Source organism: Macaca fascicularis, chromosome 15, assembly GCF_037993035.2.
Source record: "Macaca fascicularis isolate 582-1 chromosome 15, T2T-MFA8v1.1".
NCBI classification, from domain to species: Eukaryota; Metazoa; Chordata; class Mammalia; order Primates; family Cercopithecidae; genus Macaca; species Macaca fascicularis.
In genome coordinates, this window is record NC_088389.1 from 36,039,309 (window position 1) to 36,054,505 (window position 15,197).

Consider the following 15,197-nt stretch of genomic DNA (forward strand, 5'->3'; position numbering starts at 1 on the left):
TGTGTTTGTAATTTCCAGAAATTTCACAGGGAGATTCAGTTCCCATGGCAGGACTCATCCATGGTTGTTAAATTGTGGATCACTTTCTCTAAGGGACATAGACATTGACTTTCAAAATAAATTTTCTCTCCAATACTGTCCTGAATGGGATCATTAAGCATAGGATGAATTTGGAAAATTTTAAGTAGTTTGGTATAGATGAAAGGGGTGGTGTAGGAAGCAGAGGGAATGAGTTTGGAAGGATTGGCAGGGATTTGGATTATAAAGGACCTTGAATGCCAGGCTAAGAAGCTTTAGATCTGCCCTGTGGGCAGACAGGAGGACCCCATGGACACTTTAGAGGAGGAGTGGCAGAGGCACGCCCAATGGGTGGGTAAGAGCATCATTGGGGTCGGCTCCTTGAACAGATCAGATCAAATCACTCTTCCTTCTGAGCAATCTCTCAATCTTCGTTCCTGCCTTTGCCATTTGCATAATTTACTTTTAATTATTGCTTTCATTATTTTCACAGCCCATCCTGGCAGGAATAATCTGATGCAGGGTGGGATTAAACTGATGGCACCTCAGCAAACCTCGTTTGTTCATATTGTTAACCCATGTATTTTTCAGAGAAGATTTTATTAAAAGAGATCACCTGGGGTTTGCGCCTAGCTGTATGTTCTGGAGACGGCACAGCCAGCAACTGTCCCTTGCACCTGCCTCCTCTCTGTGGGTACAGTTTTAAAAGCAGGTGTCATTCAGAGCTTAGGGAGCACCAGTTTCTAATTAGTTGCTTGTTAAACCATAGGCCTCCAGACTGGGCTACTAAAATTACTAGTTTATTTAGTGAAGAAACACTAATGGTATTTTTTTAACCCTGAAAACAAGCATTTCCAGTTCTTTGCTGATGCCACATTTTTCTGAGATGAATGTTATTGTTACACATTACTGTTACTATTTATGGTGCCCGGATCTGTGTGGGTTCTTTGCAAAGGTTATTATCTTGTCGATTTCTCACGGGATTTTGCAAATACTGCTTTTCCAGAAGAGGAAACCTGTTCTCAGAGAACTGAGTCACTGCCTAAGGTCACATAACCTTATGTGTGGGCTAGGCTGGGATTCAGCCCAGGACTGGCCCACGTCCTTGTTCTTTTCAATAGCTTTTTCACTGTCACTTGCTTATTGCTTTCCATTTGCCAATGGACCATGCTTTATGACATAGTAATTTGTATTTTTGTTTAAAAGCATCTGGAAAATAATAAAAATAATTTGAAAATATAGCTTAAGTATATTATGTATTAAACAAAACACCACTACTGTCAATTCACTTAAAGGAATTCAATATTTTCTTTTCTTTTTTTTGAGATGGAGTCTCACTCTGTCACCCAGGCTGGAGTGCAGTGGTGTGATCTCGGCTCACTGCAACCTCCGCCCCCTAGGTTCAAGTGATTCTCCTGCCTCAGCTTCCCGAGTAGCTGGGACTACAGGCGCCTGCCACCAGGTCCAGCTAATTTTTGTGTTTTTAGTGGAGGCGGGGTTTCACCATGTTTGCTGGGCTGGTCTCAAACTCCTGACCTCAAATGATCTGCCCGCCTCGGCCTCCCAAAGTGCTGAGATTACAGTTGTGAGCCACCGCACCAGGCCCGGAACTCAGTATTTTCTTGCTAAACTAGTGAAGTCTCAAATTCTAAGATTACCCCAAGGGCAAAAGTTTAGTCCTTCAATGATTATTCATGGTGCAACCAGCCCTCCTATGCTATATTTATCATTTTGTTAATTTGGTCATAGTCTGTTCTTCCTTCCAGGAAAATGCAATTGTGTAGAATCACTTTCGATCAGGGATTTGTAAACGTCACATTAATCTGGATTTTGACTCTCTCACTGTTAGCTATTCATAATACAAGGATTGAGTTTTCTTTGATCAGGCATGAAGAAAGAAATGGGCAGGCTTATAAAATCATTCATTCATTTATTCAACAAGCATTTTCTGAGCACCTCCTGTGTGGGGTACACCGGGGATAGAGCTGTGAGGCTAACCTAGATGGTCTGCTCCCAGGAAGCCTGGATTTCAAAGGAGGTAGGTAGGTGTCACACCAGTATACAGACAAAGAAAACAAGTGCAATGAGGCCAGTAAGTGCGATGATGGGGACAGTAATGGGAGCAATGAGACATCATGTTTTTCTTGAGGTGCTCACTGGAGAGTGGAGAGACAGATGCTTAAACAAAATAGATACAAGCTCTGGCTTCTAGACACCTGCAGGTGTAACATTTACTATTTTGATCATTCTTGCGCAACCCCATGAAGATCTGAGAAATGTAGCAGTTTGTCATTTGCTGAGGTCTAAATGATCTTCCACTGTTAAAGAAAAGGTTTTGTCCTTCGGTAAAATAAGTTAGGTGTTAACAAGTAGGCGAGGTAAGTGTTTGGGGGAAGTGGCGAGTCTTTCCTGCATGCACGGACTCACACATCCACATAGATCTTATTTCGGTTATTAATGCAACAAACCTTTATCTTAGTGTCCGTTATGATCTGTATGCCTAAGAAGAGCTAGGCTACTCATGCCTGTTTCTGAGAAGGGAGAAAAAGATACATAAATAAGTATAATACAGTTGGCCCTTGACCGTCACCAGGCTCAGGTCCAGAACCTTTGGGAATCCTTGAATTGACAACTGTTATGCACCTATTCATTGGTCAGCTGTGCTCATTCACTAGTTAAGTGACTTGTTAATTCAAACGTGCCTCCGGGAGGGGGTGAGTCAAGGTCACGCAAAGGCGTTTAGCACTGTCATTTCATTTCATGACCGTATGATTAGGATTATTATCTTCATTCACACCGCACATGCCACGTGACCTTCAGGACTACCAGCGCCACGGGTCTACTGTACGCCATCCCGAGTCTGATATGCCAGCATGAAAGGGCATGGGAACAGCAAACAGCTCCCTTGCTTGGGGGCACTTTGTCACACCTTCTTGAATGAGGGGATATTAGAGCTTGGTTATTGCAGAATGAGAGCAGCTCATCAGACAGAGAAAGGGAAAATCATTAGGCAGTGAGAACCAAATTTGCAAAGGCAGGAAAGCGTGAAAGCACTGGCTATATTCAGGCAAAAAAAAAAAAAAAAAAAAAGAGAGAGAGAGAGAGAGATTAGAAACGTGAGGAGGGAGGGAGTAGTAGGAAATTAATTGTGGCACGTTGGAACCAGACTGCGAGAGCCTGAATGTCAGGCTCAGTGATCAGACTAGATTCCATGGCAGTGGGGAAAATAGGGTGTTTTTAACTAGACAGTGACATCCCTGTTTATTCATTCAACACTCTACAAACATGTATTCAGCCTTCACTGTGTACGGGGCACTCTTCTAGGAGCTGGAGTTACAGGGTTTCAGTAGAGGGAAGATGCTCATTGCGAGGTCCCCACTTTCAAACAGCTTACATTTCAACAGCGGGAGACAGACAATACACAAGTGAGCAAATAAGTCAACAATGAAGGGCTAAGATGATGTGTTAGTGCCTGGGAAACTATTTGAGAATGGATGATCAGAAGTGGCCTGTGAAGGTGACATTGGAGTTGAGACTGAATGTTAGAGAGGAGGCTGTCATGCAAGGAGCTGAGGGAAAATCTGTCAGGCACCAGGAACAGCTGGCACAGAGACCCTAAAGCAGGGTGAATCTGGTGTATTTAAAGTTCACCAGACACAAAGGTAACATGGCTGAGGTGGTGGGCAAGAATAGGGATGATAGATGATGCTGGGGGCTGACTTGCAGAGGCTGGAGTAAGAGTATAGATTTGATTCTAGGGTCAAGTTGACATGAGTTGCTTGGTGACATGGGCTGCTTTTTGGCTACTCTGTGGACTGCATGGGAGAAGGGCAGGTTATTCTTGCCCTTCCTGGTTATTTTGGGACCTGCAGGAGGCATGGTGATGGTTTGAACAATCTCTGCAGAAGTGGGGAAAGAGGAAAGAGGGCAGGGTCAGAGTGTTTGGAGGCAGGGGTGGCATGATTCCTGCTGGGTACAATAAGGGAGAAGAGGGAGAGAGGGATCAAGGATACTCTTGGGATTTTGGCCTGAGTGACTGGATAGAGGTAGGGAACACAGAGGAGTACTGATCTGTGCCACACAAATATCCTTGGGGGACAGTCCCGAGGATAAGCAGGGTCAGGGAGAACTAGAAGGCTTCAGGGCCAGTTGGCAGATGAGAAGCGTGCCCTCTGAACAAAAGCACTGGGCAGGGGAACTGGGAAGGGAACTGACCAGAGAGACCGTCATTCCTGCCTCTACTCAGCAGGTGGGAGAAATCAGTGGGATCTGATGAGCTAAGAAGTTGAGAAACTCAAGAATGACGGGGTTGAGAATGAAACAATGAATTTACATGAGAAATGCAACAGGAAGAATAGATTCCAGGGGAAGAGACGAAGTCCAGTTTTAGATGGGTCAACTTTAAGACACATGTCAATGCTCAGCAAATGTCGGCTGTTGTCATCACTGTTGTCACCATCATCACTGATTTCATAGCCATCAGCCTGTCAGTGGTAGTTGAGGTCATAACGGAAGGTGAATCCGCCAGTGGAAAGCCCAAGAGAGGAGGGTAAAGGAGGAAAGCAGCTCCCACCTCCACTTCATTTAGAAGCCAGTGCAAAAAGCATTTTGCAGCACTCAGGGCTCACTTTGGTGATGAACGTGGATTGACTTGAAAGTGTCTTAAAATTGACTGCAATTTTAGAAGGTAAAGAGTAAGCCTTTGGTTATATCTAGCAATCCTGAGGTCTTCCTTACATGAAAGTTCTTACAGACACTCTGGGTAAGATGATGACAGGCACAACACAGTTAAAACGTTTTCATGGAGAAAAATGGATGTGAATGGCAGAATCTTAAATGCATTAGTTTTCGACATTGTGAAATTAATTGGCTCCCAAATATAGCCGGCTTCTGCCTTAATTGGAGTTCTCAGGAGCCTCCAGCTTTCCTGCTACCTTTGGCCAATGTTTCTGGGTTTGATGGTGAATAAAGACTTCTTTGTTTAATTAGAGTTGAAGCATGCTTTAAGAAGTTAGTAATCTAATTAAAATTGTATTTCCAGTTTCTATGAAATAGAAGGGAGATCAGCAAATGTCCTATGGAGCCTGGTGTCTACCGCGCAGTGAGCTAGAGACAGAGTTTCGGAGTAGAGTAAGAAATGGTCCCTGCCCTCAGGCTGCTCGGGGTCTGCAGCTGGAAGGTAGACAGGGCAGCAGTGATGTCAACACAAGGTGCTAGGACAGCTCAGATGGGAAAGTGTCACCTTACTCTGCTTAGAGAAGGTGACAGCTGAGGGAGGCCTTGAAGGACACCAGGAAGAAAAGGGCAGAATACCAATCTGAACAGAAGGCTGGTTAGGAGAACTTCATGCTGGTCCAGGGGGAGCCAAGGAGACCTGAACCACAGCACCGATCCTGGGGACAGCTGTGAGAAGTGTTTTACCTCTCCCATGGTGACTGATTGGGTGTGGGCGAGTGAAGGAGGAGGATAAATCGAGAGAGAGAAAGTCGGCCGGGCATGGTGACTCATGCCTGTAATCCCAGCACTTTGGGAGGCCGAGGTGGGCAGATGACGAGGTCAGCAGTTCGAGACATAGTGAAAACCCGTCTCCACTAAAAATACAAAAATTAGCGGGTCACGGTGGTGTGCGCCTGTAGTCCCAGCTACTCGGGAGGCTAAGGCAGGAGAATCGCTTGAACCCGAGAGGCGGAGGTTGTGGTGAGTCAAGGTTGCGCCACTGCACTCCAGCCTGGGCAACAGAGCGAGATTCCATCTCAAAAAAAAAAAAAAAAAAAAGAGAGAGAGAGAGAGAGAGAGAAAGTTATAAATCACAGATGGTTAGAAATCCAAGGGAGGGAGAGAGAGAGTTTTAGAGGCAGAGGGTGAGGGAAGAGCCTGCAGGCTTCCCATCATTTCACCTAATTTAGAAAAGAGGATTTGTGACTATGAATCAAACAAGATTCAAAAAATATAACACAGCTATTACAAGCCCTTTGCTTGTAAGCTGAGCCTTGAGAGACTGGATAAATGTTTGACCTGTGCCATTGTTGGAATATCTGAGAATGAGCTGAGTTGTCACGTTCCAGTCAGGAAGGAAGGCGAGCCAGTCCTCTCAGAACGCTGGAGGAGGGAAGGCATTTGTCGTTTCTCGGCAGTCACCTTTTCAGGTAGTACAAGAGACTCACTCACCTCTCGTCCTCACCAGCCCTCCCCCAGTCTCTTTCCCTGCTCCCCTCTGCCTTCTGCTGCCTTCATCCTCTCCTTGCTGAGCGAATGCACACAAGCAGCTGAAACCTGGACAGCTGAAATGCTCTTCAGAGCTGTCACTGCATCCCGGAGGTGCCTGACCTGCCGTCCGCAGGCTGGGCTGGGTGCAGGAAGCGGGGTATGATGAGCACCCGCGATTATCTCAGTGCTGGGGTCTGAAGTTTTGTTTTGTTCTTGCTTTTATAAAATTAAAAAAATTGTATTATGAAACATTTTAAACTTTCAGAAAACAATATAACAAATATGTATGCACTCCCCACCAAGATTCTGCAGATATGAACCGTTTTGCCATATCTACTTTGGATCTCTCACTCTTTTGCTTTTTTTTAAAATAAATCATTTACTGATATGACATCCTTCTCCCCCACCCCTAGAAAATCACTATGTTCGTTTACTTTTACTACGTAGGTATATTTATCAACAAAGTGACTATTTAAAGTGTCCCTTTTTGTATAAACGATACAATATCATTTTATATAAATGATACAATCCATATCTCCTTTGGCAACCAGCCTTTTTGCTTAACATTATCTTTCTGATATTTATCCAATATGATATGTCTGGGTCTATGTTGGATCCACATTTATTTTAACTGCTGTATAATATTTCCTTTAATAAACCTCAATGATATTATAAATAAACTGGGATTATAATATTTAATATTTCCCTCAATAAACTTCAGTTTTATTATAAGCAAAAACTAGGGTTTATTAAAGGAAATATTATTCAGCAGTCCCTCCTCATTAGGTTACTCTTACTAAGGAAAAGTCAAGTTGTTCTTTATCCATGCTATTACAAGCCCAGCTGTGGTCAAGGTCCTTACATGTGTCTCTCATTCACATGTGTGAGTTCCTCTGGGGTCAACACCTAGAGTGGAAATAGAAATAGGCATCTTCCATTTTATTGGTCATTTTTCTCACATCGGACTTTATCTCTTCGGTTTGCTGCCTTATCCCTTGCACCTAGAACAGTGCCTTGTAAATACTCAATAAATATCTGTTAAAAGAATGGATACTGACAAATTACTCCCCAGAGCGATTGTACGAACCTACCCTCCCACCAGTTTATATGAGCATTTCCATTGCCAACATTCTTACCAACACTTGGTTATGAAACTTATCAATCTTTGCCAATCTGAGACATGTCAAATGGTGTCATATTGCTTTAATTTGCATTCTTGTGATCATTAATGAGGTTTACGGCCTTTTCATAGATTTATTGGCCATTTGGATTTCTTTTTCTATGAATTATCTGTTCATATTCTTTGCCATTTTTGTTTTCCTAGAGCAGACATGCTCTAAGAAAATTTGTAGAAATTTCTTATTTGTAGAAATGCTGTATTTATCTTGGATAAAAACTCTTTGATGATTTGATGAGTTATACATATGGTCTCTTGGGCTATAATTTGTCTTTTACCTTGTTTTAATTTGCCTTTTGATAAATAGAAGTTTTCAATTTTATATGGTCTTATTTTTTGTTTGCGAAGAATGATGGTTTTATTCCCTTTTTAATCCTTATACCGTTTATTTCTTTTTTTACATCTCATTTCCCTAATTGTGAGAATTAGGAGTGTGGACATGCTTGTCATGTTCCTGATTTTTTTTTTTTTTTTTTTTTTTTTGAGATAGAGTCTCGCTCTGTTGCCCAGACTGGAGTGTGGTGATGCAATCTCAGCTCACTGCAACTTCTGCCTCCAGGGTTCAATTGATTCTCCTGCCTCAGCCTCCTGAGTAGCTGGGACTACAGGTGCCCATCACCACGCCCAGCTAATTTTTTGTATTTTTAGTGGAGACAGGGTTTCACCATGTTGGCCAGGATGGTCTCGATCTCTTGACCTCATGATCTACCCTCCTCGGCCTCCCAAAGTCTGGTATTACAGGTGTGAGCCACTGTGCCTGGCCGTTCCTGATTTTAAAGAAAATCTTTCTTACGTTTTACGGTTGAGTATGATGTCAGCTGTGGGGTTTGGTAGGCATCTTTTATCAGGTTATTTTATACCATCCTTGCAATCCTAGGATAAACCTTGGTAATTATATATTATTTTTCATGCTTTACTGGGTTTATTTCTAGATATTCTCTTTGGTTCTTTTCTTAGATTTATTTTTTTCTTTCTTAATCATTTCTTCCCTGAGGGTTTGATGTTCTTTCTTTTAAATTTAAATTACTTTGAATATTCTTATTTCAGGATTTTTTGGTTTGCCTGGTCTTTTTCTAGGGAGAGACATCTTTTAATACTTTTCACAGAGTCTCTTTATTTTGCTTTCTTTGATTTCCATTGCCATCGAATCACCAAACATTTATTAAGCAGCTACTGTATGCCAATAGAGGAGGATAGTGGGGAAAGGGGGAATCTCTGGACTCCAAGAACTCATTTTTTGGTGAATACGATTAGTGCTTTCTGTCTGCAAAACCCTTGCACAGCAAAGCAATCAGGGGGAGTTGCCAGGAGCCCCGGTTTTGGAGTCAGATGAATTTGGATGCAAATTCTGGCCCCATCAATTATTAATTATGTCACTGTAAGCAAGTTAGTAAGTTACTTCATTATTGTAAGCCCCAGTTAACCACTTCTCTTAAAGCAGGATAGTAACAGGATCTATCTTATAGACTGCATTTGAATATATGTGATATAAAATGTTTAGCACAGTATCTGGCACACAGCGAAAGTCAACCAAAAATAGCTGTCATTATTCATGTCCATTTTTCCATTTGATCCTCACAATTGCTTTACGAGATAGATTATTGTTACCACTTGACAGATGTTGTCATACAAGCATGTGGGAAAATTTAGTAAAATGTTGTAAAAATGTTAGGTCTTATTAATATATATAAAAAGGCTTTGATAAATGTAAAACACCATGCAAAGGGAAAGAAATGTCATTTTCTGGGATGGTTTAAACCAGAATCCTTGTCTGCTTTTAGTGGTGTCATTACAGAAATTCGAAATGATGTCAAAGACCTGGAGAAAGAGCCTAGCACATCTTATAAGGAGGGAGCAGAGAAAGGGTTGCAAATATCATTTAACAATAGTGTTTAGGTGTTATTGTTACGTTTTAAAAGCCCATATAATGATGTAGTCAAATGTTTCATAACTATTTGCATATAGCCCCAATTTTATTTTAAAATGTATGGTTTATGCGCATACAATATATTGGAAGGAAACACACCAAATGTTAATCATGATGATCTCTGACCTGTAAGATTATAATTTTAGCTTTTTTCCATTAAACTTTTCTGTGCAATCCAAGTTTCCAGGATGAGCCTGCTCTGGCAAGGAAAGGAGGGAGTCAGGGCCTTCCAGTTATACCTGTGTGAGGACAGGTTGACGTCAAGTCCCAGAGGACTCAGTCCCAGTAGGACCCCTAGTTACAGGCACCCACTGGAGCTGGTGGGGGGCTTTAAAACAGGATTTCTGGGTCCTCAAGGCCAGAAGAGGAGTGAAATCTTGTCTTTTCTCTTTCTGCAATCCAGCTTGATATAAATGCTCTTAATTGGCCTGATAACAGTGGCTCACGCCTATAATCCCAACACTTTGGGAGACCAAGGTGGGGAGGATCACTTGAACCTGGGACATTGAGGCTGCACTGAGCTGTGATCGAGCCACTGCACTCTGGCCTGGGAAACAGTGAGACCCTGTCTCCAATAAAAAAAAAAAATAAAAAATAAAAAAAAAAGAGAGAAAAAAGAGGTCTTAATTATATGGACTCTTGTCATTGAATTTGTTTGATCATTTCAGCTTGTCCTAAGAACTGGCCGAGATTCTCTTCTCACACTCCACCATTGTGAGTCTTCCTCTCTCCTTCCTCTCATCTACCATTCTCCAAGCAGGGAGATCTAACTGAGTTGGCCAAACCACCCTTTGTGTAGAGTATTTCCTTTTGGCAGTCATTAATAGCTCGGTTTCAGCCAGTCACTAAGAGACTGGGTTATGCAGGTTACTACCTAAGGCTGCTTTTCCCAGAAGCGTCCAGGAGAGGGTCAGGGTACCTGGAGACCTGTGGGATTGTGCTCAGTCCAGGCCTGGGCAGCTGGCATTCACCGAGCAAGGCTCTGTGCTCTGTACACGACATACATCATTTCCCTGAGCTCTTCTCCCAGTTCATCCAGGTACCTGAGCCAGAACCCCTGGAGGTTTCCATGAATTCTCAGTGAGTCCTCTTGAGTTCAACTCCTAAAGATCTCTCAATTTTGTAATTATCTCCATCTTTACCACTTTTGTCCAGTCGCCTTCTCAAGTTTGGAGAGCTCTAAGAATCTCCTAACTTATTTTCTCCTCATCCACTCTTAACCTCCGTCCGTTTCATTCTCCTTACAGCAGCCAGAGTGATCTTTTCAAAACTAAAATCTAATTGGATTAAGTTCCTGCTAAAAACACTTCAGTAGCTTTTCATTTCCCCACAGGAGAAAGATAAAATTTAAAAAAAATTTTAAATGCCTGACAAGGCCTTGTCTGATCTAGACTAGACTAACTGTTCTATAAGTGGGGTCCTTGAACATTCAAGGTTCCCCAATATCTTGTCAGGATATCTATGGAGTCAAAACTATTGTCATCATAATAATGATAAGGCATCCCTTGCCTTGTTGTTGTATTGACTTTTGCAGTGATGGTGTAAAAGCAGTGATGAGTAAAACTGCTGGCTGCTTAAGACAGGAGGCCGGGTGTGGTGGCTCATGCCTGTAATCCCAGAACTTTGGGAGGCTGAGGTGGGTGGATCATGAGGTCAGGACTTCAAGATTAGCCTGGGCAACATGGTGAAACCCCATCTCTACTAAAAATACAAAAAAACCCAAAAAATTAGCCGGGCGTGGTGGTGCATGCCTGTAATCCCAGCTCCTCAGGAGGCTGAGGCAGAAGAATCGCTTGAACCCGGAGGCAGATGTTGCAGTGAGCCGAGATTGCGCCATTGCACTCTAGCCTGGGTGACAGAGCTAGACTTCATCTCAAAAAAAAAAAAGACGGGGCACTGAGGTGGACTCGCAGTCATTATTCATCACTGCCACGTACTTCAAAGTTTAAAACAAACAAACAAAATGCCAGATTCACTTAAGAAGGTCCTTGATGAAACAGTAAAAAACCTTTTTTTAAATTAAATCTCAGCCCTCGAACACACTTCTTTTTAATATTCTGGATGATAAAATGGCAGGTAGGCTAAAGCACTTCTGCTGCTCACTGAAGCACAGTAAGTCTCTAGTGATTGTTTGGGTTGCAAGCTGAATGAGCCCCTTTTGTCTTGGAACAATCAGAATGTTTTTCATGGAAAGAACAATTGGCAGACAAACTATAAGTTGTTCAGGTTTGTCCATTTGCAGATATGTTCCTGAAACTAAAATAAGTGAGCTTTTCACTTCGAGGAAAACAGTCAACAACATTTGCACCAATGATAAAATTTGAACTTTTAAGCAAAAACTGGAATCTCTGAAAACTCGTATCTGCCACCATGAGCTTGACAGCTTCACAATATTTAAAGACTTTTCTGTTGAGGTCAGTTGGTGATATTAATGAATGTGATTTTCTGATGTCGTATAATGAAATGCACAACATTTGGAAGAGCTATATAAACCAGTATTTTCCAAGTGTCTCAGGTACGATGTTATATAGTTTGGCAGGGGTAAAAGATCCAAAGCACAAGATGAACCAATGGATTTATTTGTTTGTTTGTTTATTTATTTTTATTTTTATTTTTTTGAGATGGAGTTTTGCACAGCACCTGGCTGGACCAATGGATTTAAATGTAACAGAGTATGAAAAGTTTATTGACTTGGTTTCAGCTTCCATATTGCAACTAACCTTTAAGAAAGCATTGCTTGACCAGATTTGATCATGCCTGATTTTCTTCATGTACTTCACTCCCCAGCATATCACAGCAGACCAAATGTAGAAACCAACATGAAAATCCAACATCTCTTATTAAGCCAGACATTAAAGACATTTGCAAAAAATGTAAAGCAGTGTTCTTTTTTACACTTTTGTTGTTGTTTTGGAAAAATAATTTCCCACAGAAATATGTTATTTGCATTAACACATAATGGATTTATTATTGTTGTTTTTAAATGAGTATTTTTCCTGCCTTCATTTCTATTTTGGAAATCGATAGATAATGGGAGTATAAATGACTCTTAAGACCAAAACCTTTGAACACCACTGATCTTCACACTAGACAGAGGTCCGGATTTCTAACCCATCTCACATCACTCCTAATATTCCCAAAACTCCCTCAAGCTACTGTCTTTCCATTACTCCATCAGTTACTCCAGCCTGACCCCCTTCTGCCCCAAGGCCTTGGCACACGTAGTTTCTTCTGCTGAAAACACATTTGCTCCCCATTCTCCACTACTCTGTAATTCACCTCTCCTTGCTCTTACCATCACAGCCTGGGAGAGTGTTCTCTTTCCCTGCATCTATGGTACCCACTCATATTTTCTCGCTTCCATAGGCTCCATGTTAATATATATCACACATGTTCTCTACCTTCAGATTTAAATTCTCATTATGTCCCTCCTTGATCATTTCCCCTTTGTACCTATTTTACAAGTTTCACCTCCTCCGCTGTCCTCTGTGTTATATTAATCACCACTTGTCTGATACAAGAGAGAGGAAAAACTAACTGACACTTTCAATGCTTAGGGAGCCCGTTGATCAATCTTTTCCGTGAGACATCATACATTTTTAAGAGGTTCTCACATACCTCTTTACAGGCTCGGATGTAATTTAGTCTGTGGTTTTTTTCCTGCTCAGGAAGAAAAGCATCTGCATTTTGTCATTAATGAGGCCGATTTTCCTGTCTCTTGTAGTTGGAAATCACTGAGATGTGTGCTTATTTTTTGCATCTGCCAAACTTGCCGTTTTAATGGTACATCATCTTTTCTCTGACTCCATCCTCTTGAAGTATAAACTCAGACCTTACCGATTCACAGGATCACTAGGAATTGGCTTTATTATTTGATTTTCCTTTGAAAAAAAAAAAGTGGGTTATCTAGATCTATCAGCCTGCCGTACTACTATGAAAGGTTTGACAAGATTTTCTTTTTGAACTGTTAAGAAAGGCTTTGTAATAGCATGGGCTTCCATGCTGTCAGCTGAGGAGGTGGGGAATGGCGCTTCCACTGGCTGCTAATGATTCTGGACGAGGCTCTTTTCCTCCCTGGATCTAGTTTTCCTATTTGTGAAGTGAATGGGCTGGATGCTTGCGAAAACTCATCCTACTCTAAGACTCTGTAATCCAAACACATCCTGAGAACCTGTTATGTACCCAGGCAGTGCCTGGTACTGAGGAGGGGTGCAGATGCAGGAGAAAACACAGCCTAAGAATATAGTGTTCTTAGAAACAAAATATTTAAATCTACCAAAACCTCAGGTACAATACAAAATATTCATTTTATATATATAATATACATGTATGTGTGTGTGTGTGTGTATATATACATATGTATATAGTAAATGTCTTCCAACCTAGGTCAGGCTTCTTGCTGCATCCTGGGGTGTGGCAGAGGCAAAGGAGAGGAGTGTGTAAAGGTCAACCCTCAAGAACTCATAGGCTCGTAATGGACATAAATAGAATATGCAGCCCAAAGCTTGCTATGTAGGACATTGGATGCAGGTAAGGATAGAACAACGTCCCCTGAGGCTATGGGGCAGAAGGGGTCAGGTTGGGAATGGTGACAACATCTGCTAGAAGAACCTGGGGAGGCCTTCCTCAAAGAGATCCTTTATTATCAAGTCTGAAGTATGAGGTCCAACGCTAAGCACTGCAAGAATTCAGAGAGGAGAGAAATCAGTGTGCTGATGTCATTGAGAAAGGCATGAAGGAGGATGGGGAGAGAAGAGCCACAGTTGGCATCAATGCTTCTCTGCTGAGAGTGCAGAGGGACCAGTGGCTTCCTCTGGAAAGCAGGCAGGCGACCCAGGGTGTCAGGAGGCTAGTCTGTTGGGACAGGGCCCTCAGAGAGCCCTCTAGTGTTCCACAAGCCCTGTTCCCAGCATGCTCTGAGGCATTTAAATTAGTTCATGGGCATTTTAGTTCCATCTGAAATGGGGCTTGAATATTTCTTTCTTTTCTTTTCTTTTTTTAAGTAGAAATAGGGTTTCACCATGTTGGTCAGGCTGGTCTTGAACTCCTGACCTCCTGAACCCGCCTCGGCTTCCCAAAGTGCTGGGATTATAGGTGTGAGCCACCATGCCTGGCCTTGTGAATATTTCTTATAGTCCAGAAAGGCAGGGGTGAGACGGTGTGGGAGAAAGAAACTGGAGAACATATTACTTCTGCTCCAACAAGAAGTCTAGTCACGGCGCAGCTAATTTTAACCTTGCAGCCACTTAGCTTCCTCCGTCTTCTAACTGAGAGAGGTCTGCATGCCCGCAAGGGGCTCTGAGGATGTAGGGTGGCCTGGTGCCATTAGCATGTGCTCTCTGCCCCAAGCACGTTAGATCATTACCCAGTGCTTCGGTGTTTCACAAATGGGACAGGTGCCACTCAGGCAATTTCCCAGTGAATGGCTGAGCCAGGTGGAACAGGAAGATAGCTGGCCTGACTGAGCAGGGAGAGCTCATACTAATCATTAGGTCTTTGAACCTTGCCATGTTACCAGTTAATGGTAGAATAAAGTGAAACGAGTAATTAGATGGATTCCAAGCCACTGACTGTGCTTCCCGCTTGAGCACATCCCATCTCCTCACTATGTACAGCCAGCGAGTACAAATTCAGTTACCAGGAAGGAGGGCAGTGTGAGATTGTGATACCTACAACCTTAATAACTACCGTTGACTAAAAACATTCATAAGTAGGCCCTTATTAAGTGCCAAACCCTGTGCAAGGAAATTTGCATTAAAACACGTGTCCTCACAACTGCCCTGTGAGGCATGGACAGTGTATCAGCTCCACGTTAGAGATGCAAAGGTCCACATGTAAAAGGGTGCAGTGACTACCAGGACCACCTGA

At 42.4% G+C, this 15,197-nt stretch overlaps 1 protein-coding gene across 6 annotated transcripts in view; it reads left to right on the plus strand.

Moving 5' to 3' along the window:
- Positions 1-15,197, plus strand: part of TTLL11 (tubulin tyrosine ligase like 11) — a 273,135-nt gene that overhangs the window by 144,668 nt on the left and 113,270 nt on the right. The window lies entirely within an intron of this gene.